The following is a 25,446-nucleotide window of genomic DNA, read 5'->3' on the forward strand; positions in this document are numbered from 1 at the left end:
GACATTGAAATGATGAAGAAACATTGCTATACGAACCCAAGGACAGTTGCATTTAGAGTGGAGATGTATTTATCTGTAGCTTTTACATTTCTCCCTGCCTTTGATTCACACCTACAGACAAATTAAGGTTAGTATGCCAAAGACAAACTGGGTTTGTGTCCTTTTTTGCTTCTTAGAGATAGAGAAAGAGGACGTGAAAGAAGTGTTGTTTTTTTTAAAAAAAAAAAATTATATACATATTCAATTTCAGGTCCTGCCTAAGCTGAAAGACTATTTGACAAGTATACCACCAGGAATTCCAGCAAAAAATTCCCACTGGTGTTACCACTAGTCAGAATCCCAGTATAGACAAGGCTCTGGCAACTTTCAGTATTTTTACCACCATATTAGTTAAACCTACTGAAGAGTAAAATGGAAATTATGCTACCCAAAACGAGAAAAGAATACAAATTATGAAATTTTGCAATAGAGTCTGAAACTAGGGCAAGAACTGGGTTTTAGAAGGGATATAAAAATGAGGACACATGGCGCACACAAAAGGAGAAGGAAGCAGTCATAAAGTGGTATGGTAGCAAACAAGACAGCAGGAGACAAGGTAGGAAGTGATGGTAGAGGAGATAGAAGCATGAACAGAGCCTTAAAAGTGAGAACAGAGTCTGAACTTTCTATGGAAAGAGATGTTTCAGAGTAGCAGCCGTGTTAGTCTGTATCTGCAAAAAGAACAGGAGTTCTTGTGGCACCTTAGAGACTAACAAATTTATTAGAGCATAAGCTTTCGTGGGCTACAGCCCACTTCATCAGATGCATAGACTGGAACATGTAGTAAGAAGATATATATAGATATAAATATACATACACATACAGAGAAGGTGGAAGTTGCCATACAAACTGTAATTAATTAGCCCCTTATAGTTTGTATGGCAACTTCCACCTTCTCTGTATGTGTGTGTGTCTCTCTCTCTCTCTCTATATATATATAAGAGAGAGAGAGAGAGACACACACACACACACAGAAGGTGGAAGTTGCCATACAAACTGTAAGAGGCTAATTAATTACAGTTTGTATGGCAACTTCCACCTTCTCTGTATGTGTATGTATATTTATATCTATATATATCTTCTTACTACATGTTCCAGTCTATGCATCTGATGAAGTGGGCTGTAGCCCACGAAAGCTTATGCTCTAATAAATTTGTTAGTCTCTAAGGTGCCACAAGAACTCCTGTTCTTTTTATGGAAAGAGATGTAGCTAGTGAAAGTGTTGGCAGTTTAAGCACAGGAGGAGACAAAGATTATTATTTTAGTTACTGAATGTTGAATAGTGATATAGCTAGAGTGGTAACTTTGAAGCTTGCAGACTCACATTGAATGCTTCAAGAGAAGAGAACCAGAGAGGCAATGTTCGGCAAGCTACCTCAGATTTATCATGGGTGAGTTTTATTCCACATAATGTACCCCTGGATCCTGCCTGAGTCCAGAAAAATGATGCTTCTTAGAGTCCAACAGAGGCACCGCTAATTCTCAGGGTTCACTGCTCCCTAGTATTTCATCTGAATAAAGCTCTGTGTTGATAGGAAGCAAAACAGGAAAGGACACCTGAATTCCTTAGGTAATCCTGTGCAACAATGCAGGCCCCTCCACAACCATTATTTTCCAGACACTCTTCAACTATGTAAACTGCAACACAGAACACAAGCTACAGGCCCAGAAACCTAGCATCAGAATGGGACTGCCGTGTACTGCCTTTTATCCCTGTTAAAGGAACCTGCAGTTCTTAATTCAACTACAAAGGTAGGACAAAAGCAAACATTCAACAGTCTTGACAATTTCTGGATAAACAATTTCAGGACCAGAAGCTGTACCACAACATTTTATATTTTTTGTCTCCTGTTAAAATACAACTAAGAAACTAGTCTCTAGCCTAGTACCAACAAACCTATAGTCCAAGCCAAAAATCCGACAGAGTACCACTCTGTATAACGTAGTTATATTTACACATAAAGTTGTCTCCATTCTAGTTCACTTGACTGAAGGAAGCCTAGAACAGCGGCTCTCAATCAGGGGTCCAGAGCCCCCTGGGGGTCCCCGAGCGGATTTCAGGGGGTCTGCCAAAATAAACCAGTGAGGGGCCCATGTGAGACTCACTGTGGCCCAGGGCAGAAAGCAAAAGCCTGAGCCCCACCACTTGGGGCTGAAGTTGAAGCCTAAGCAACTTAGCTTCACGCGGCCTCCTGCGGCATGGGGCCCTGGACAATTGTCCTGCTTGCTATCCCCGAATGCTGGCCCTAGCTTTTAATCTACTGGATATGCAGAAAAACAGTTCTTACGGCACAAGTGGGTCATGGAACTTTTATAGCATGTTTGTGGGCTGGGAAGGGGCGGGGGGGGGCAGAAAGAAAAAGGTTGAGAATCCCTGGCCTAGAGAACATAGCACCCCACTGTATGAGACCTACATTGAGAACCAAAACTCTATTCAAAAGAAACACACCTTAGACCCAGATCTAAGCTTTAAAATGAGACCGTGGCCTAAATGTTCACTTTTTGACTTGTGGTTTTTAGGTAGGTTTACCTTAAAAAAAAATTAAAGGGACACCATATTTTTAAATTGGATAATTACAAACGTCCATTTTCTGATAATCATCCTTTAAATAGCCCAATCTAAGTTATGTTTTTATAAGAATTTAAAAATGTTAAAGAGGTTTTTCTTTCTTCCCTGATAATGTCTAGAAGATCTTCTGGGCAGGATTGAGAGCAACAAGTCTCAAGTTTCCTCCTTCCTTGCGGGCATCAAAACAACCATACAAGCTGTTTTGAAAAGGAGTTACTCATTAAACGGTTTCTCCAAATTGTCCCAAATGTAACACAGAACCAGTTAATTTTATAGTAACTTACAAAATCACCCATTATTCCAGCCAATTTTTATAATTTGTTTGCTCTCTTATCCTACTGAAATCCTTGCTTTGTATCTCTCTCTAGAAAGGTATTCATTTGTCAGTCCTCCCCAGGCGCACAAAGCCACTTCTTAATAGAGCAATGCAAACCATGCAGTTACAACACTTTAGTTTCGACAGACCTGTGCTAACACTTTTAACGCTTCAACTTACACCATTAAACAGTACAATTTCCCATGACGCTTCGCCAGAGGTCACGAATGCAGCAGGAAGATCTCCAGCAGTGTTCACTGAGGGCTTGTCTACACTTGAAACAGTACTGCAGCTGCACCGCTGTAGCGCTTCACTGTAAACACTGCCTACGCCAATAGGAGGGGTTCTCCCATCAGCATAGGTAATCCACCTCCCCAAGAGGTGGTGTTGTCTACAATGGGGGTTAGGACAGCTTACCTATATCATTCGGGGGTGTTAATTTTTCACACGCCTGGGTCATTTTTACACTACACTAACTTTTGTAGTGTAGACCAGGCCTGAGACAGAGTAAGAGAGAGTAAGATAGGGGCTGAAGTTTTGATGCAGTAAGAGCAACTCAAGCTCCCAGACACATGCAGCTTAGGAAAGAATACAGATAAGTATACTGCCTGGTTCAAATGAAACAGAGACCATTTTAAACAAAAATTCTGGATATGGAGAATTGTGTAGGAGGCGGCCCAGTGGAGAAGATGGACCCATCTATCCAAGGAGTGAAGAGTCAGATGGCAAACTGTCTTAAGCAACATTTGAAGGGAGCAAACCTTGCGAACTGGACCACCTGCATGCAAGTGAATATTTGCTCCAAGAGCCTCAAGCACATCGGAACTCTCATGGAAGGCTGACACTGCAGACTGTGGCAGAGGTAGCGAATCACCTGAAAACGGTCCATAGACAGAAATGCTCTTGAACTCAGAGACTATTAGGGTCCCCCCCATGAACTGTATTTTTCAAATGGGAACCAAAATTGACTTCCCAGTGTTTAGGATGAGACCCAGATGGTCAAGCAAGCGCAGCAGTGTTGATTTGAGAAAAGATTTCTTCTCTGGATCTGACCCATAGTAAACAGTCATCCAGATAGGGGAAGATATGGTTCCCTTTCTTTCTGAGATATGCTGTGACAATGGCCATGCATTTCGTAAAAACCTGAGGGGCAAATGAGAGGCTGAAGGGAAACACTTTATACTGGAAATTGTGCTCCACCAAGACAAACTGAAGGAATTTTCTGTGCTAAAGCAAAATCGCCACATGAAAGCAGGTGTCCTGAAGGTCCAGGGAAGCAAGCCAGTTGTTCTGAGACAATGTGGGAAGAATAACTGATAGGATGACTATGCAGAAACTCATATATTTGATAGGTTTCAGAGTAACAGCCGTGTTAGTCTGTCTTTGCAAAAAGAAAAGGAGTACTTGTGGCACCTTAGAGACTAACCAATTTATTTGAGCATGAGCTTTCGTGAGCTACAGCTCACTTCATCGGATGCATACCGTGGAAACTGCAGTAGACATTATATACACACAGAGACCATGAAACAATACCACCTCCCACCCCACTGTCCTGCTGGTAATAGCTTATCTAAAGTGATCATCAAGTTGGGCCATTTCCAGCACAAATCCAGGTTTTCTCACCCATACTTGATATATTTGTTGAGGACCCAAAGGTTGAGAATGGGTCTTACCCCTCATTTTGGTTTGGGCAACAGAAAGTGCCGGGAATAGAAACCCTGACCCTGGTGATCTGTCGGAACCTCATCCACCGCTCCCAGCACCAGCAGAGAGCAAATCTCCTTGAGAGCAGTATCTCATGAGATGGGCCCTGAAGGGGGACAGGGAGAGGATGGGGAGGAGGGATGGAGAGGAACTGGGTGGCACAGCCTGATCTGATCGTGATTAAGACCCAGCTGTCAGTGGTGATCCAGCCCCAAGCATTGTGAAAGCGGGTCAGCCTGTCCCCAAACAGTGGGGATATGGGGAAGGGAGTGACGAATGGAACACTGCTCTGGACCAAGGAGTCAAAATGGGCATTGGAGGGGTGCTGGGGGAGGTCATGTGGACTGTTCAAATCCGACTGCTTCCTCCTGTGAGATCTATGCCCCTTTCTGTCTCGGGTAGTCCCGCTGTCTCAGAGGAAGGAAAGGCTACCCGAACGTGCACTGCAGAGGATACTGAGGCCGCTGTTGAATGCCGTAGTGGCATCTCTGCATCTCCAGGTATACACCCCCAAGGACCAAAGAGTAGCCCTAGAGTTGTTGAAGGAGTGCTGAGTCTCAGTTTTATCCAAGAATAGTGCCAGGCCATTGAAGGGCAAATTCTTCATGGCCTGCTGGACACTAGGGGCAATACCTGAATTCTGCAGCTAAGACCTACTCATGGTCACTGCTCTGGCTGAAGTATCCGCGACATCCAACTTGGACTGCAAAGCCACCAAGCAACCTTTGGTAACAAATGCCCAAAATCCCTCCCTCGAGGCATCAGGCAGCTGGTCTGTGAATCTGGACATAGCTGTCCAGTTGACGTAGTCATACTTGCACAGTAATGCTTGCTGATTAGCAATTCACATCTGCAAGGAAGAGGAGCTGCCCACCAGCTCCATGTACTTAAGAGTCCTCCTCCTTGGAAGTGGATTTAAACCTGCCTGTCTGGCTCTACTGTTCACCACAGGTACTACCAAGGAGCCTGGGGCTGGATGGGAATAAAAATCCTCAAATCCCTGCATAGGAATGAAGTAGCACTTTTCCATGCGCTTAGCTGTAGGTGGTACCTAAGTCAGCATGCTCCAGAGGACCTCAGCAGGCTCAAGGAGCGCATTGTTAATGGGGAGGGTGACTCTCCCAGGGGCAAATGGCTGCAGGACATCCACTAACTTATGGTTGTTCTCCTGGAGGAACTCTGCTTGAGTACCTAGGAACGAGGTCACGTGTGGTAACAGGTCCTGGGCACCTTGAAATCCTCTGGTGCTAATGGCGAGGAAGAGCCCAGCACCGCAGAATAGTCCAGGAATGAAGATGAGCCAGTTAAGTGTGCAAGGGTTAGATCCTGCTCGAGAGCTGACAGGCCCGGGTTGGCTGACTCTCATAGACTTTAAAGTCACAAGGGAACATCATGATCATCTAGTTTGATCTCCTGCACATTGCAAGACACAGAACCTCACCCACTCCTGAAATAGACCCCTAACCTCTGGCTGAGTTACTGAAGACCTCAAATCATGGTTTAAAGACTTCAAGTTACAGATCACCACAACAGAGCGGGCTGGCAATCTCTGCCTGGAGTGGGATGAGGAGCAGACCTCTGCAACTGAGGAGTGTCCCATGGATTCCATATGGATAGGGAAGTGGTAGCCAGTAGGCACCAGCCCATGGGCCTCCATCCTGACCACAAGACAAGCGTCAATTCGGGTACCCATAGAGTTCCATGAATGGCACTCACTCAGCCAATGGGGAGCAGGAAGAGGAATCTCCTGCCCTGGACACTGAGGGGTCCTGGGCTTGGTGGGATAGCAGTGGGGCCAGCCCTGAGGGTGTGAACAGCTGGTCTGACGTGTCCATAGCCCAGACCGATGAGGAGCTAAGCACCAGCAGTGGAAACAGTACTGCTGGCACCGAGTATGCCTCAGTAACTTCCTGTGCTAGGAGCAGTGTTGATCCCAAAGTCGGCATCAGTACTGAAGTAACTGAGGGTGCCGAAGTGGAAGGCAGTGACTGCCACCGTGGCAACACTAATGGTGCCAGCCGCAGGGATACCAAAGTTTCCAGTGCTAAGGAGGTCCCTTGTGCTAGGGCTGGCCCCAGCCTCGTTTCCATTGAGCATGTAAAGGAAGCATTGAGGTGCAGCGCCGACAGATCCATAGGTACAGTGGCTTAGCCAGCCAATGGGGCAATAAAGGACACAGCCCTGGCAAAGTCCTGTACCAAGGGAGAAGTTGGGACAGAAACACAGAGGAGGTCCACTGTTGTCTGATATGCTGCTGGCACAAAAGCAGCCAGTGCTGGAGTCACCTTCGTCGTTACAGGACTCAACAGCTGCTTCACAGCTGCAACTGGAGTCAACAGTACGGGGCCTGGGGCCTCTGACCTCTCTGCACGTTGCTGCGGAGCAGTTGACAGGACTTGCTCCATCCTGCGCACGAGCATTCATCATTTGAGGATCCACATTTCTTCTAGGGGAGGGAGATAAAACCCAATGGGACCTGGAGTGCCCTTGGTCAGTCTTGTATGACCTTTTCCTCAGCACACTTGACAGGGAACGACTCCTCCATGTCTTGGGAGAGGTGCCAGCTCCAGGATGTGAAGCGACAGCACTCTCAGCACCTGAGGGGTAACCTCTGATCTGATGAGGGCCTTAGTGCAAAAGCAGGCCACGTGTCTGTTTGAGCAGACTAAGATCCCTTGGCACTATGTCGGTTTCATGAACAACCTGCAAATCAAACAGCATTCCTTGATTTGGGCTTCACCTAAACATAGCAAGCACCACGTGTGGAGATCATTAGCATGGGCTTGTCCCCCACCCCAAATGATGGACAATATTTAAGCCTTGGTGAGGGCATCACCAGAGAAAACAAACAACTCACATGCACTAAGTCTAACTAACTATACTAGGGGTGCTAATTAATATATACAATTAGAGAACAAAGTCACTACAGTAGAACCAGAGTTACAGACACCTCGGGAATGGAGGTTGTTCGTAACTCTGAACAAGATGTTGTAGACGTCAGCCACAGAGAGGTTGGGGCTGCAACTGGAGAGTGTGTGGGGGAGTGCGGGGGCAGGTGTCAGGGCTTCCCAGAGTAGACCATGCTATGTCAACAGGAGGGCTTCTCCTGGTAACACAGCTACCACGTCTTGGGAAGGTGGAGTACCTACTCCTGTTGGCATGGGTAGAGTCTTCATTAAGTGGTGCAGCTGTGCCACTGTAAGTGTAGACAAACCCTTAGAGTATCTTTCCCAGACCTGAAGAAAAGCTTTATGTAGCTCGAAAGCTTGTCTCAACAGCTGTTGGCCCAACAACAGATATTACCTCACCCACTTTGTCTCTAATTACCAGAGGAATCTGTTATCCCCAGAAAGAAGAGTGTTCAGAGCCCCTCATTGATTCACTGTGTTCCAGTTGGTGGTTTCTGTGCTGTCTTTTTTCTGGTCTCTAGATTGAACTGGGACCTGAATGAATCCTCTCCATTATCCCCACCTGGCATCTGACATAAGAATCACTCTACCTCATTCACTAATGGGTGGATCTCTTAAAAAAAATCTGATCCTGAGAAGAGACCCTGGGAGCACTCATCAGAGCAAGTTGGGGGAAAAAAAGCTATCATCCATACGCAATAAGAAAAAACGTTCTGTGGGATGGTAAAATGGGAGCGAAAAGATAAACCTCCTTTGGAAACTTATTCAGATGGAACGCTGTTCTGTTTGTTCCTGATTCTCTGAGTCTAGAAATAAGATGGTGAGCTGGTTGTAATGCTCTAACGTGAAGCAGATGATAGTTTCATTCATGTCATGACCTTTCCACGGGTTACTTGAGACTGGAAATGAAATAATGCTGTTCCTATGATTCTTGCCCAGCTCTACTGAGTACCCCATCTGGGCAATATCCAATAACTTAATTCTGATGAAAGCTACATTTGCTCCCAAATGGAAAGAGCCTGGCACCAACTGAGCACTAACCCAGATAGGGCTGACAAGGAGTCATGTGGATAGTTCTGAGGCAACTGACAGCAGCTACTGACCTCACAATCTGCACTTGCTCTAGCTACCAAAATGTAAAGTGATAATTTTTTCTAATGTACTTCAGGGACTGTTTCAACTTATTCCTTTCTATAGTGTCTGGCAGAAGCAAGGACTGTAAGTCCACTTTTCCGATGACTCTGAATAGCCTCAGCTTCCCATAGTTTCACACTGTATCACTAAGATAGCTGGGAACTGATTTGCCTGAGCATCTGTTCCTGAGGACCAAAGCCCCATATAGCTGCATGAAACAGATTTGTATTACACTATCTTTATCAAGGAGATGCTCTTAAGGCCATGGATTTGTAAGCTAAGAGGGACCACGTTTGCAACACTGTTCACCCATGTTAGCATTCCTTATGAAAGCATGCAGAGGCATTGAGGGTGATAGATAACAATTTGTGATTTTCTTGTTGGCTAGTCTGATGCCACCAATAAGTTTCCATGCCCCAAGGAGGGGGTTGAGGTGATGCCTGACTGGACTATGCTGGCTGTGTAGGACCTATTTAGTGAGAAGGCCACTCTAAATAAAAATCTCCCTCAGCTGGAAACGCTGAGTCCAGGACCACTACAGGATATAGCCACATTTACTTTTGGTAGGTAGTGACATCAGATTGAATTTGGACTGGTGCACACCAAGAAACCTTCTGGCTTTACAGGATAGAGACCAGTGGAGCTGGAAAAAAAACAGATGGTGGGGCAAGAGGCTCTTTACTGCCTGCTTGTTCTTCCACATCTGGGCTTTTCTCCCTCTCATCACTCCATTGCTAGTGCCTGGGGGGTATGGGGGAGAAGGGGAGAAGAGTGGTGATGATGAGATAATCTGCAGCAGAAGCTGGGAACAATAATCCTGAAAACTAGGGCGTGGTGCCCCATATCAGCAGCTGGGAATGACAGCCCAATAATTAGGGCATGGCTATACACAGCAGGAGCTGGTGATGACAGCCTGATACTTTCCCAGTCTTTCTAGTGCAGCAGGAAACCCCCATTCATTTACTACATCTTTCCAGGGAGCCTGAGGAGGGATATGCAGCTCCAGCTTGATTAGGACTAGAAATCCTAAAACTAATTTCACAGTACTCTGCTGAAAGAGTTCATACTTTTGTTGTTGTTTAGTTTTTTATATATATGTATTATATAAAAATAAAGAAATCACTATTATTTTATATATGTATGTGTGCGCACACATACACGCCCAAAGCAATCCATACATGTTCATGGCCTGGTCTTTTCTTCACTGATCTGCCACTACAGCCTGGGATATCAGTAAGTATCCCTTGGAAGGGCTGTTAGAAAGGTAGTGGGGAAGGGAGTTAGGTCTAACAGCTACTGTACTCTCTGATGTTTGCTTTGTCATCCATGCTGTGTCCATAGCCTGAGGGAAGGCAAAGGAGGAGATGGCTGAGCTCCACAATCAGGAATATGGCTGCTGGTGTGGGCTATAGGGACATAAGTGGGATTCTCCATCTGGTGCACTGCCTTTCTAGCTTCACCCCCCTCTGGAGGGGGGGGGGGTGAAGGGGGACAAGATGCTTGCCGCCAGAGACAGTTTTCCAAATCTTGCCTGGGAAAAGGGTGCCAAGGCAACTTCACCCAGACTGAGCTGACAGGAGGAGTTGCACTCTGCCCACAGAGGTCCCCAACACGACACTCAATAAGGGGATGAAACAGGTGACACAGACCTTTCCTTTCGACTCTGGCTCTTATTGGTCTAATTCTCTCCCTGAGGCTTGCAAAGGCATCAGCTGCTGCAAACACTGCACCAGGGGAAGCACAGCTGAAGTGGAAATCTCCCCAAAAGGAAAATGCAGCCCTAGGACACAGCTGGAAATATTAAGCCAAACTGTTAGTCAGAAATCTGAAATCAAGTCTAGAATTTCCCTCAGAAAAGCCTTGCAGCCGAGGTGCCTTGCTGAGCTGCTAGCCACTGGGAAGAGGAGGTTACTCACCCTGTGCAGTAACTGACGTTCTTCGAGATGAGTGTCCCTGTGTGTGCTCCACTTCAGGTCAAGGTGTGTCCCAGCGCCTTCGATCGGAGATTTCTACAGCAGTACCCCTACGGCTGTGCATGCACTGTGCCTGCCTCTCGAGCGGACAGTGTTCTAATAGTGCGTGCACAGCCCGGGCTCCTCAGTTCCTTCTCTACAATGAAGTGTGTTAAAAATTCCGAAGTGGGGGGGCGGTGTAGTGGAGCACCCACGGGGACACTCATCTCAAATAACATCAGTTACTGCACAGGGTGAGTAACCTCCTCTTCGAGAGAGAGAGAGAGAGATGTCCCTGTGGGTGCTCCACATCAGGTGACTGAAAAGCAATATCCCTTAGGATCACTGGGACTTCAGATGAGGCAAGAAGGCTGTTGACAAGACAGCTTTAACCAACCAGGTGTCAGACGCTGCAGTGTGGATAAGAGAGTAGCACTTAGCGAAGGTAAGGTTCGATGCCCAGGTGGCTGCCTTGCATATGTCAGACAGTGGGACATTACGGAGAAAGGCTGTGGAGGTGGAGACAGCTCTGGTAGAGTGTGTTCTAATCTAATTGACATACGAGGTTGTATTTGCCTGAGTTGGTAACAAAGGCGTATGCAGTCAGCAATCCATTTGGAAAGTCTCTGTTTAGAGATAGCATTTCCTTGTGAGTGCTGAGTAGTAGAGACAGAAAGTCTGGGGGTTTTCCTAAATGGTTTTGTTCTATCCAGGTAAAAGGATAATGCTCTGCGAACATCAAGAGTGTGTATTGTCGTTTCAAAGGCGTTAGCGTGAGGTTTTGGAAAAATGTTGGAAGGTGTAGGTAAGAACCTTCGATGCGTACGGAGTGTGACCTTATTGCAGAAGAACGTGGTATACGGAGGGTCTGCCATAAGCGTCCTCATTTCTCCTACTCGTCTGGCAGACATAGATTCATAGATTCATAGATATTTAGGCCAGAAGGGACCATTATGATCATCTAGTCTGACCTCCTGCACAATGCAGGCCACAGAATTTCACCCACCACTCCTAAAAAAGACCTCACACCTATATCTGTGCTATTGAAGTCCTCAAATTGTAGTTTGAAGACCTCAAGGAGCAGAGAATCCTCCAGCAAGTGACCCGTGCCCCATGCTACAGAGGAAGGCGAAAAACCTCCAGGACCTTCCAATCTGCCCTGGAGGAAAATTCCTTCCCGACCCCAAATATGGCGATCAGCTAAACCCTGAGCATATGGGCAAGATGCATCAGCCAGATACTACAGAAAATTCTTTCCCGGGTAACTTGGATCTTACCCCATCTAAAAACCCATCACAGGCCATTGGGCCTATTTACCATGAATATTTAATTACCAAAACCATGTTATCCCATCATACCATCTCCTCCATAAACTTATCGAGTTTAATCTTAAAGCAAGATAGATCTTTTGCCCCCACTACTTCCCTCGGAAGGCTATTCCAAAACTTCACTCCTCTGATGGTTAGAAACCTTCGTCTAATTTCTAATCTAAATTTCCTAGTGGCCAGTTTATATCCATTTGTTCTTGTGTCCACATTGGTACTGAGTTTAAATAATTCCTCTCCCTCTCTGGTATTTATCCCTCTGATATATTTATAGAGAGCAATCATATCTCCCCTCAACCTTCTTTTAGTTAGGCTAAACAAGCCAAGCTCCCTGAGTCTCCTTTCATAAGACAAGTTTTCCATTCCTCGGATCATCCCAGACATGATTGCTATGAGGAAGGCGGTCTTCATGGATAGGTGGAGAAGGGAGCAGGTAGCCATTGGTTCGAAGGGTTTATCCATCAGGGCTTTGAGGACTAGGTGTAAATCGCAAGGTGCAGCAGGCGGTTTCACATCTGGATATAACGTCTGGATGCCCTTCAGGAACCTTTTGGTGATTGGATGGGCAAAGACCATTATGTTGTCAACCTTATGGTGGAAAGCGGTGATTGTTGCAAGGTAGACCTTGAGTGAGCTTGTAGAGAGGCCAGATGTTTTAAGGTGTAGCAGGTAATACAGTATAAGTGGGAGCGAAGCAGAAACTGGCGAGGTCTGTTTGCCAGCGCACTAAGATGTAAACCGTTTCTATTTATGCAAGTAGGTAGTGCGCATGTTGTGTGTTCTGTTGTGTAGCAAGACAGTGCATACTTGGTCCGAACATGTTAACTCCGCATTAGAGAACCATTGATCAGCCAGGCCCTCAGGTGGAGACGTTGTACTTCGGGGCGAAATAGTTGTCCCCTGCATTGTGATAGGAGGTTGCTGAGTGGTGGAAGGGGAATGGGAGGCTTGACCAACATGCGCAGGAGAAAGGGGTACCACATAAGAACATAAAATGGACATACTGGGTCAGACCAAAGGTCCATCCAACCCAGGAGCCCCAGAGGGAGTGAACTTAACAGGGAATGATCAAGTGATCTCTCTCCTGTCATTCATCTCCACCCTCTGACAAACAGAGGCTAGGGACACAATTCCTTACCCATTCTGGCCAATAGCCATTAGTTCTTTTAAACCCTGTTGTAGTCCTAGCCTTCATAACCTCCTCAGGCAAGGAGTTCCACAGGTTGACTGTGCACTGAGTGAAGAACAACTTCCTTTTATTTGTTTTAAACCTCCTACCCATTAATTTCATTTGGTGGCCCCTAGTTCTTACATTATGGGAACAAGTAAATAACTTTTCCTTATTCACTTTCTCCACACCTCTCATGATTTTATATATCTCTATCATATCCCCCCTTAGTCTCCTCTTTTCCAAGTTGAAAAGTCCTAGCCTCTTTAATCTCTCCTCATATGGGACCCATTCCAAACCCCCAATCATTTTAGTTGCCCTTTTCTGAACCTTTTCCAATGCCAGTATATCTTTCTTGACATGAGGGGACCACATCTGTATGCAGTATTCAAGACGTGAGCATACCATGGATTTATATGAGGGCAATAGGATATTCTCCATCTTATTCTCTATCCCTTTTTTAATGATTCTTAACATCCCGTTTGCTTTTTTGACTGCCACTATGCATTGCGTGGATGTCTTCAGAGAACTATCCACGATGATTCCAAGATCTTTCTCCTGATTTGTTGTAGCTAAATTAGCCCCCATCATATTGTATGTATAGTTGGGGTTATTTCTTCCAATGTGCATTACTTTACATTTATCCACATTAAATTTCATTTGCCATTTTGTTGCCCAATCACTTAGTTTTGTGAGATCTTTTTGAAGTTCTTCACAGTCTGCTTTGGTCTTAACTATCTTGAGCAGTTTAGTATCATCTGCAAACTTTGCCACCTCACTGTTTACCCCGGTTGTCTGGGCCACGCTGGGGCTATGAGAATGATGTTGGCTCTGTCTGTTTGTATCTTCTGAATTACTCTGTGCAATAGAGGCATTGCTGGGAACACGAACATGAGAGTCTCGGTCCAAGGGAGCATAAAGGCGTCCCCCCATGAGTGTTTCCCCAGGCCTGCTCTGGAGCAGAATGTTGGGCATTTTTTGTTTGTTGCTGTGGCAAATAGATCCAGTTGGGGATAAACCCAGGTCTGGACAATGTTGGAAAGAATGGTGTTGTTGAGTTCCCACTCATGCTGTAAGGGGAACGATCGGCTGAGCTCGTCTGCGGTGGTATTCTGAGAACCTGGCAGGTATGACGCGGAGATATGGATGTTGTGTTGAAGGCACCGGTTCCAAAGTTTTACTGTCTCTGTGCAAAGGGAGTGTGATTGGGCTCCCCCCTGTCTGCTGACATAAAACATGCATGCGATGTTATCAGTCATGATTCGAATTTGGTGGTTTTGTATGATGGGAAGGAAATGGAGGCAGGCATTGCATACGGCCTGGAGCTCTAGCAAATTTATGTGAAGCCTGGTTTCTGAAGTGGCCCAGAGACCCTGAGTGGTAAGGTGGCCGATGTGTGCTCCCCATCCTGTGAGGGATGTATCTGTGGTGATGGTAATTGAAGGGGGATCTTGTAGGAAGGGAATCCCGGTGCAGAGGCTGATGGGAGAGGTCCACTACAGGAGTGAATCCTTGACTTTCTGGGGCATAGTTAGTAACCTGTTTAGCCTGTGCTTGTTTGGTTTCTATACCGTGGCTAGCCAACCTTGAAGGCATCGCATGTATAGGCAAGCATTTGCGACCACAAATGTGCAAGCAGCCATATGTCCTAAGACCTGTAGGGAGTCTCAGACTGTAGTCTGTGGGCTGGCACGTATCTAGATAATAAGGATGCCCATTTTGTGGCATCTGTCCGGGGGGAGAGATGCAAGACCGGTGGCGGAATCGAGGTGGGCGCCAATGAAGTTGATTTGTTGGATAGATTGTAAGGTAGATTTGTTTTTGTTTATTTGCAGGCCCAAGGTGTGGAAGCAGTGAAGGGTTGCAAGAGTTGCGTGGCTCACTTCTGAGTGGGAGACTTAGGAGACAATCGTCCAGGTAAGGAAATATGAGGATTCCTTTTTTTCCAGAGATGTGCTATTACAACTTCTAGCACCTTGGAGAAGACATATGGTGTGGTGGAAAGGCCAAAAGGGAGGACCCCGTATTGGTAGTGTTGCGCTCCCACAATAAACTTGAGGAAACGTCGATGGACAGGGTAGATAGAGACATGAAAATATGCATCTTGGAGGTCGATGGTTGAAAACCAATCTCCTGCTCCAGCGTCGGAATTATCATTGGGAGAGTAACCATCCGGAATTTCTGTTTTTTGACGAACTTGTTCAAATGTCGAAGATTGAGGATAGGGCGCCAACCGCCGCTTTTCTTTTCCGTCAAGTAGTAGTGGGAGTAAAACCTTTTCCCTCTGTGTTAAGGGGGCACCTCCTCTATTGCTCCGAGATATAAGAGATGTTGTACCTCCTGACAGAGCAATTGTTTGTGAGAGGGGTCCCTGAAGAGGGACGGGGAGGGAGGGTGAGTGGGAGGTAAGGAGAGGAAGGGGATGGCATAACCCAATCTGATAATTTCCAGGACCCATCTGTCCGTAGTGATGGTTTGCCAGTTGGCCAGGAACAGATGCAAACAATGTCCAAAAAAATGGTTGGTTGGCTTTGGCACTGGAGAGGGTGAGAGGTTTTCCTATACCCTTGACCAAGACTTCAAATTTGTTTATTTGGGTTAGGAGGGTGGGTCGCCATTGTTTGCAGAGGGCGATGTCGTTAGTTCCTGGGCCTATGTCATTGTTGTGTATCATATTGTCTTAAAGGTGGATGTAGCGCAAAGGTATGGTAACGTGATCATTGGTATGGCTGATATCTATATTGTCTCTTCTTTGAGGCAGGTGTTTGGATGCCTAAGGATCGGAGAGTGGCATGGGAATCCTTCATGGAGTGAAGGACCTCACTGGTTGTAGCGGTGAAGAGCTTGTCTCCATCGAAAGGGAGATCTTCGACCCTGCTGGCAGTGTGACACCAAGGCAGCTGTGCCATGTGCGGAGGAACCCAGAGGGGAGCAGCTGCGGCCCTGGGCAGTTTCCCTCCACTCGAGGCTCTCGAGAGGGGCGCCATTGGAAACCAGGAGGGGATTTGGCACGCTGCTGCGTAGGGGTGATGAGGTCAGACCTGCGGAATGTGGTGTTTTGCATGCAGAATCTTCCCCGAAGATGGTGGTCAAAATGAACTGCTCATCACTGAGGAGCGCTGGACAAAGCGCAGCAAGCCCCCAGTCCCGCTCCATCGGAGCCCCGGGTGAAGAGCAGCAAACCTCCTGGTCCCGCCCCCCTGGCAGGAGCGCCAGGAAGAGAACTGCAAGCCCCTGGTCCTGCTACCCCGGCCGGAACGCTGCAAGCCTCCAGCCCCGCTCTCCCTGCTGGTTCCGCTCCCCCAGCCGGAGCGTGGCAAGCCCCCAGCCCTGCTCTCCCTGCCAGAGCATGGCAAGCCCCAAGTCCTGCTCCCCTGGCCGAAGCTCGCGGGCTGGATAAAAGCAGCCCGCAGTTTGCTCACCCCTGGTGTAGGTAATCGACCTCCCTGAGAGGTGGTATCTAGGTCAACGGAAGAACTCTTCTGCCTAACTATAGCGATTTACACTGGGGATTAGGTCGGTACAGCTACGTCTCCCAGGGTGTGGATTTTTCACACCCCTTAAAAATGTAGCTATCCTGATGTAAGTTCCCAGTGTAAACCAGCCTTAGACATTTAGGTAGCTGGAGTCAGAGTGGAAGGATTTACTCTCTGTAAAACTATTCAGGTTTGGCTCCATTCAATCTTCAGACTGTATCATATCCCCATGACCATCCATTCTCACCCAATTTGTCAAAAAGGGAAGTTGTTTTATTAGAGGATCAGTTTCAGCGCTTCACAAACTTGACAAATCTCAACAGATCTTCATATTATAAAGCAGCAACATTTTCCTTCTTACCCTTTATTTCTCTAAGATCATTAAACCCCAAGCTGCACAGAAGCTTGCTGTTCACTTGGTACTCACAGTCCTAAACAAGTTGGTTCTGCCCGCCCCCACCACAGCATGCACATAGCAAACTGTCAAAAGCCTAAGCCCTGGTCTACACTGGGGGATGGGGGGATTGATCCAAGTTATGCAACTTCAGCTACGTGAATAACTGAGCTGAAGTCGAGGTACTTAGACCTACTCACCGCGGTGTCTTCACTGTGATGAGTCAACTACTGCCACTCCCCCGTCAACTCCGACTGCGCCTCTCGTGGAGTACAGGAGTCAACAGGAGAGTGCTCGGGGCTCAATTTATCGTGTCCAGACTAGACACGATAAATCTACCCCAGCTGGATCAATCGCTGCCCGCCGATCTAGCGGGTAGCATAGACATACCCTAAGGTTCAGGGGGCACTGCTCTTTGTAAGGGAAAATGAACACTCACTTTACTAAAGGCAATAGAAACCTTGCTCTAAAAAGGCATCTAAGAGAAAGGTCCAATAAGCAACAGAGAGGACCTGTATTTGGTTCATACCTGTAGCTATGCTCCTTCCTCTAGAGGTTCCAGTCTTCACTCTAAAAGACAAGAATAAAAATAGACACTGGGTGCTCCGGAGCTACAAGAAAAGATACCATGAATCATCAAGTAAGCTGCACTGTAAGTCACCCTACACAGGCGTAGGACTGGGGGATAGTAAAGTGAATTTCTAATCATAGAAATCAGCATGAGGTACTCACCATCTTTTACAGAAAATGTTTGCACTTTTTCAGAACTGGCAACCTTTTTTGTTTTGTTTTTTAACCCAGAGTGACAGACATTTATAAGCCCCGCAGAGGTGTCATGAGTCCAAAGGTATAAGTTTGTGCTACTTAGTTTTAGTAAGGTCTGAAATAAGCAACTCACTGTGCTTACAAATGTTGCAGGACATGATATTATAATTTCTCAGAGGTTTCAGATATGTCTCTTCTCAAGCCAGATACAAGCATGTGATCTCTGGAGTATCAGTATTAACATTTTGTGTAAGTTACAAACACTGCCACTAGTCAGAGGAACCATGACACATGTGGGCACCACTGATGAAAACTCTCTCTTTGTACTATTCAGGTATGTAGAACAGTGAAGGCTCCACGAGTAACAAACAGATCTGATACAACCACCTCTGAGAGACCTGGGGAACATTCCTGCAGGAAGCATTTGTCAATATGGCCGGTTTTAACCACATTTAGAACCTAACTATACAGTCCATTTTATGTAAGTTTATGCACCAGATAGGCCTTACAACTCTCTCCCTTCTCAAATGAAACTAGAATTCAGCTTCTTATGCTCTGGTAATGCACTGTTCCTGGCAGGTGCCACTTTTCCTCTATTCAAGTGTGCATGGGGTATCAAATTCTGTACAACTGGCAGGGAAAGGTCTTGTGTTCACTGAGGATTTACCCCATTATCAGTCTTTGGTGGCCAACCACTGTTATAGCTGCATGGGTAAAAACACCTACTAGAGACAGGAAAACATAAGCTGCAACTTGCATCTGTAGAGTTTACTCTGGTGTCGAGCAGTGGTGAATTACACAGGTACAAATTGTGGCTGAGGGCTTGTCCATACAAGGAAATTATTCCAGAATAGGGCAGAGTGTGAATTTAAGGCAGAATAGCTATTCTGGAATAACTTCCATGTGTGGACAATTTTACTCCAGAATTCCAAAGTGGATTAGACTAATTCAGGAAAAGGCACTCTTATTCCAAATATTTTTCTGGAATAGCTATCCTTGAATAGCTCTATGTGTAGACAAGCCCCTTACAATCGTTTACTGTATCTGTGCAAACGGTTTGGATCAGTGCAGTTAAACAGGTGGCTGGCCACCAGTGTCTGAAATTCCCAGTGTAGATAAAGTATACATTTGTCACAGTGCTCAGATTCCAAGATTCTTTGTGTTATCTAGATCCCTGTGACTCATGTTTTTTCTTAAGCTTCACTGCCAAATAAATAGCATCACCACAGGGACATATTTCACCACATCTCTTTTTGCAATGAGAAAAATTCTGCTGCTGCCTTCCCCCTGCAAGGGTGTGCATTTGGGTGTAGATTCTGTTTCCAACCTCCCCTACTGAGTATGTGGGGGAATTCTATTACTGTCCATCTTTCCCATGAAGAGGAATGAAGACTATACTACCTCATATTTCATGCAAAGATGCAGGAGTGAGAAAAGATATGACTGCAGATGAACAAACTGTTGCCTCTAATGGGACACCAGTTAGATAAGATTGCTGCTGCTACTGAAAAGAATGGCTCAAGGCCTTGGCCCCCAGAACATGGAGTTAAGAACAGCTGCTTTATCAACACCTCTACATGGCACACTAGTCACATTTTCCAAATTCTCAGGCCTGGTCTATAGTTAAAATTTAGTTTGATATAGCTACCTTACTCAAAGGCCATACCCCTGGGCAACATAGCTATGCTGATCTAACCCCAAGTATAGATGAAGATATGTCAACAGAAGAATGTTCCATCTACTGAATTGCTGTCGCTTAGGGAGTGCTCCTACACCAATGGAAAAACTCCTTTCCTCAGTGTAGGCTGTCTACGTAATGCTGCCATAGCTACAGTATCACAGCTACACTGCTATAGTCCCCAGAGAGCAGACATGGCTTGAGTCATGTTAACACACTGGCATCCCTACAGAAGACAGTCCCTGCCCAGTGAGTGTACCCCTACCCATTTAATGCATCTAACCTCCCCGACTAGAGGTTTATATTTAGACTTGACTTAACTTATTTCTGTTTGTTCCAGTAACAAATGTTTATTAATTAGCATTTATAATCATATTGGCTAACTAACTAATAGCCAATCAATTAACTTGAGTTAAACCAGGACCACAAACTCTAATTTAGACAGATATGTGTTAGGGGCCCAAATATTCTTAGTTAAAACAGTATAAATTAGGGCTGCCGATTAATCGCAGTTAACTCATGTGATTAACTCAAAAAAATTAATCGTGATTAATCACACTGGTAAACAATAGAATACCGATTGAAATGTATTAAATATTTTTGGATGTTTTCTACATTTTCAAATATATTGATTTCCATTACAACACAGAATACAAAGTGTACAGTGCTCACTTTATATTATTTTTTATTACAACTATTTGCACTGTAAAAATGATAAACAAAAGAAATAGTATTTTTCTATTCACTTCATACAAGTACCATAGTCCAATCTCGTTATCATGAAAGTGCAACTTACAAAACAGATTTTTTTTTTGTTACATAACTGCACTCAAAAACAAAACAATATAAAGCCACCATTCCAGAGTATGTGTTCATGCTGATGACAGGTTCTGCTCGATAATGATCCAAAGCGATGCGGACTGATGCACATTCATTTTCATTATCTGAGTCAGTTGCCACCAGCAGAAGGTTGATTTTCTTTTTTGGTGGTTTGGGTTCTGTAGTTTCTGCATCGGAGTGTTGCTCTTTTAACTCTTCTGAAAGCATGTTGCACATCTCCTCCCTCTCAGATTTTGGAAGGCACTTCAGATTCTTAAACCTTGGGTCAATGCTGTAGCTACCTTTAGAAACCTCACATTTGTATCTTCTTTGCATTTTGTCAAATCTGCAGTCACAGTGTTCTTAAAATGAACACGTGCTGGGTCATCATCCGAGACTGCTATAACATGAAATATATGGCAGCATGCGAGAGCAAAACACATACAGTTCGCCCCTAAGGAGTTCAGTCACAAATTTAATTAACTATTTTTTTTTAAACGAGCATCATCAGCATGGAAGCACATCCTCTGGAATGGTGGCCGAAGTATGAAAGGGCAGACAAATGTTTAGCATATCTGGCACATAAATGCCTTGCAATGTCGGCTACAAAAGTGCCATGCAAATGCCAGTTCTCACTTTCGGGTGACATTGTAAATAATAAGCAGACAGCATTATCTCCCATAAAAGTAAACAAACTTGTATGTCTGAGTGATTGGCTAAACAAGAAGACAGACTGAGTGGACTTGTAGGCTCTAAAGTTTTACATTGCATTGTTTTTGAGTGCAGTTTTTTTTTGTACATAATTCTACATTTGTAAGTTCAACCTCCATGATAAAGATACTGCACTAAAGTACTTGTATTAGGTGAATTAAATACTATTTATTGTTTTTTTACAGAGCAAATATTTGTAAACAAAAATATAAAGTGAGCACTGTACACATTGTATTGTGTTGTAATTGAAATCAGTATATTTGAAAATGTAGAAAATATCCAAAAATATTGAAACGTATTCTATTATTGTTTAACAGCACAATTAATCACGCAATTATTTATTTTAATCGCGCAATTGTGATTATTTTTTTAATTGCTTGACAGCCCTAGTATAAATCTGAATTTACTGTATATATACACATCTTAGTAGTGCCAACAGAATTTGGCCTAATACGAGACATAAGTGTACAGGATCCGTGCCTCATTCAAAGTCTAATCTGAAGCCAAGCAAAGTTAATGGGAATCTTTCCATTGAGTTCAATGAGCCATGGCTGAGGAAGCTTAAGAAAACTATACCAAGCAAACTATAGCCAATTACCCTGCAGGAGCATAAAGGGGGGCTGGATAGAAATAGCATGAGATCATGTAATTAAAGACTTCAGTAATGCATGCACATAAAGGGACACAGTTAAGGTTTTGTGTGTGACTAACTTTGGCATTCCCTGATTCAAATGTTTCATTCTGCAGCCTTAACATTCTATTAATAGTTTTTGTAAAGAACTTCCTAGGGCTTTTTTAAAAAAGAAATCATAAAAAAAAAAATCATCACGTGCAACTATTTGCTAGACAGCAGCAGAACAGTCTTTCTGCAAAGCTTGGGATGTGTTTTGCAGACAAAACATACCTATTTTTAACTCCTGCAGATGTGTCTCATTTTAAAAACCAACAGTTTAGAGAGAATGAAGAGCCAAACATGGATTTTTTTTTTTTTTACGGCTCAGTATAAATTTAGAGAAGGAGAGCTTCAGGGGTTTTTTTGGCCAGATTCATCCTTTATTTTCTCAAGAACTTTAAAGCACTTAAATCAGAGACATTCAGATTCTCCTACACATAACTTTATTTATGCTTTATTTCTAAGAGGCACAACTCAATAAGATTTCTTTACTGATGTTCCTTTACATTCTCACTATGGATGATACACTGCAGAGAATGCTTCTTCCACATCTGCCAATAAAGAAAAGCAAAACATCCCCAACGGTTTGAATTTTCTTAAGCTGCATAAAATCATATTTTTTGCTGGTGTAAATAAAATCATATTTTTTGCTGGTGTAAATAGATGCAGCTTCTTTGACTTGGATGGAGTTTCACCCATTTACATTAGTAGAGAATTGTAGTCATACTGAAAAGAGTGAATGCTGATTAAGATGGCTTCCAAAGCCAAATCCATTTCTTAGGGCATTTCTGCCTATTAGGCAGCACCATACCTCTGGTGCTCCTGTGGGAATAACAACTTTGGAATTTCCTGACTTTTGTGCAGTTAAAACCTCATCATTGGCACTGCAGCAAAGGAGGATTTTTTCATGTTATTAAACTGTAATTTTTCCCCGTGGGCTTCTTGGCACTCCTGTTTTTCTATATTTTTTTTCCCCTCACTCAACAATTATTTATATAATGTCCAAAGTGTGCTAAGCACTTGTACAAACATAAAAGACCCATGGCCCAAGAATTTACAACCTAAACAGAGGAAAAAAAGATAAAGGGTGTAGGAAGGTGTAACACATACAAATGCTACATTTCACCCAGAACCACCTTGGCTTTAGTGTCATCCCTAACATAGACTTTGTCTTGTTTGAAGAAACGTGATTTGGCAAGAAAGTCACTTGAAAGTCAGCTACTGAGTAGATAGGAAAAAACCTTTCGGTCTTTGTTGATTTAAGCTTCCTTTCATCCACAAACAACACCCATGGCGAGCCCTGGGCCTGCCAAACATCCCCTCTAGTCAAGCTTTCCTGCTGTGATTAATGTTCACTGACAGCTGTGTCAGGGCACTTTTACATTCTCTTCATGATTCTATAACGCCCTGCCAGATTTCCCTGCTGTGCTGGGTCTGAGTCTGTCACCTGATTCAAGACATTCATGGAGGGGGATTCAGAGTAGCAGAGGTAGATGATTGTTTACTGTAGTGACCCATTTCAGAGTAGCAGCCGTGTTAGTCTATATCCGCAAAAAGAAAAGGAGTACTTGTGGCACCTTAGAGACTAACAAATGTATATGAGCATAAGTTTTCGTGAGCTACAGCTCACTTCATCTTTTCTTTTTGTAGTGACCCAGTGTCTTTGCATTCAACTGCTGTCATGGTTCAGAGATTGCCCATGCACTTTGCCAAGCACTAGAGATATTCAGCACTCATTTGAAGTTTCATGCACAAGTTTTCAGTCACTCCTCACTTATCGTTTTCTCCTTCTCTTCTTTCCATTCACTCTTCCTGCAGGGCATAGTGTGACATTAGCTGTATTCAACTGTTAATAAGAGGAGACTGGACAAACTTCATGTCAAAACAAGTGATATAAATATAATTATTGGCTGAACATCTTAATGAGGAACCAAAAAAAACAGCTACAAAATCCTCTTACACCTCTTGTAGGATTCTAGGAGACCCCATATATCCTGTCTCCTGAATAGAAAAGGGGTCAAGAATCCAGGTGTGGTGATACGCATGCCATAACCCCTCCCTCTCTACTCCCATGTCAGCAGCAGAGCTCACCTCTTTTCCCGGAACTGTCAGCACAGTCGCATCACACATCAGGTCAGTACTCAATTTACTATACATTTTGAAAAGACAGTTTGTCATTGCATATTCCCCTACATGGAGGTTAAATTCAAAGTAAGACTGCAGGTATCACACATTAATCCCCAACGCCTCTCATTCAACTTTGGGGCGCTTTACCCCAGAGAATGAGGGAGGTCAGTGCTCAATAAAAGATGAGACTGAAGAGGATGGGGAAGTAATGACAGAAATAAGCTAGGAGTATCAGTGTTCATAGCTATATTATCTACAGTACATTCTCCCTGAATTTACCCTGTTTAGTTTTAAAACATCCCAAGTGGTGAGGCTTCCACTATTTCCCTGGAGGAAATATTCCACACTGTAATAAACCTAACTGTCAGAGTGCTGTCTCTGATGTTCATCTTTTTGTTATCCTTTGCTCAGTTTGATTCCACTATTGCTAGTTATACCTCTTGGACAATTCCTCATTGTTCCTGGGCTCTCTTTTTAAATTTACAAACAATCAGGACCCCACCATTGGCCAACCTATATTTATTTAGTTCCTTTAATATTTTCTCATCTGAATCCTTGCAGCCTTCATTTCTGTGTGTTGGATTAATCTTGCATCCTCCATCTTGAATCTAATTATTTTCCTGCTCATATTTAACCTCTCTTTGTCTTTCTGGTGTGTGTCATCTGTAATAGTAAATCAGCAACATTTGTGAATTATATTAACATGTTGTCTACCTTCCCTTCTAAATCATTAATGAAGATGTTGAATAAAACTGGACCTAACTTCTATCTCTACAATACCCCAACACACTTCCGATCAATCCAATACATCGTTGTTTACTATTACCCTTTTTATCAGTATGCAGGAAAAAATAGGAGTTCCTTAATTTTAGGAGGATAACAGTAACCAGAATAAAATCAGAAATAAGCTGTCTCCTAGAACTTTTAAAAGTATTATTTTAAAGAATGATAGGCTAGATTAGATTCCTCCTCACCTCCAATCCTGCTTTGGTGTAACAGTCCCTGTAAACAAGGCATGAAAAAACCTTTTTTGTGGGTATAACATGGATTTGTGGGCCTTCTCCCTTTGGACTACTCAAGCTTACAGTATTTTTCAGGTAGGATTTTCTGACCACCAATTCCTACAGCATCATGTTATGTGGTATGGCTCCCTTGAGCCAACAGGAACAGGCATAGCCCCAAGGGGCTCCCTTTCAGCCATCAGGATATAGCAGCAAAGCAGGTTTTATTGCACTGAAAAATGCATCAGCTTTCCAAGAAAGGGAAGTTGGAGTGATGTTCTGTCATTATTAAACTGTGTAAAAGATGGCAGGTTCCATCTAATCTCCTCCTGCCATTCTATGGCCAGGATGTATCATACTCATTGGCTTCAGTGCACCAGATGAACATACGTAATCTCCCCAACATGCTACCCATATATTCTGACTCCTGTCACAGAGTGCATTGGTCAATGAGAATTCTGTCAGCACTCTTTGCCATATTCTCATATATATGCTTTCCAAGAATCATCTCATATTGACTATTCCTACTCTCTCAATAGGGGTGCTGGCAAAGACAGGGAGGGTATTCCAAGCATTCCAAAGGCCAGGGAGGAGTGACGTAACCATGAAGTACCTGGGACAAGCAAGTTGCATTGAGTAATGACCCAATTTTACTTTTAATTAGCATTTTAAACTAAGATTTGTTC

General features: G+C 44.2%; 1 protein-coding gene across 6 annotated transcripts in view; it reads right to left on the bottom strand.

The window, feature by feature from the left end:
• CELF1 (CUGBP Elav-like family member 1) overlaps positions 1-25,446 on the bottom strand; it is a 104,341-nt gene that overhangs the window by 63,075 nt on the left and 15,820 nt on the right. For 2 of the 6 annotated variants that reach the window (XM_048854265.2, XM_075129624.1), the window contains exon 2: positions 17,516-17,556. The exons of the other annotated variants lie outside the window; for them this stretch is intronic. The gene's annotated coding sequence lies outside the window, so the exon portion shown is untranslated. The remainder of the gene's footprint in view (positions 1-17,515; positions 17,557-25,446) is intronic. 6 annotated transcript variants of the gene reach the window in all.

Source organism: Caretta caretta, chromosome 6, assembly GCF_965140235.1.
Source record: "Caretta caretta isolate rCarCar2 chromosome 6, rCarCar1.hap1, whole genome shotgun sequence".
Lineage (NCBI taxonomy): Eukaryota > Metazoa > Chordata > Testudines > Cheloniidae > Caretta > Caretta caretta.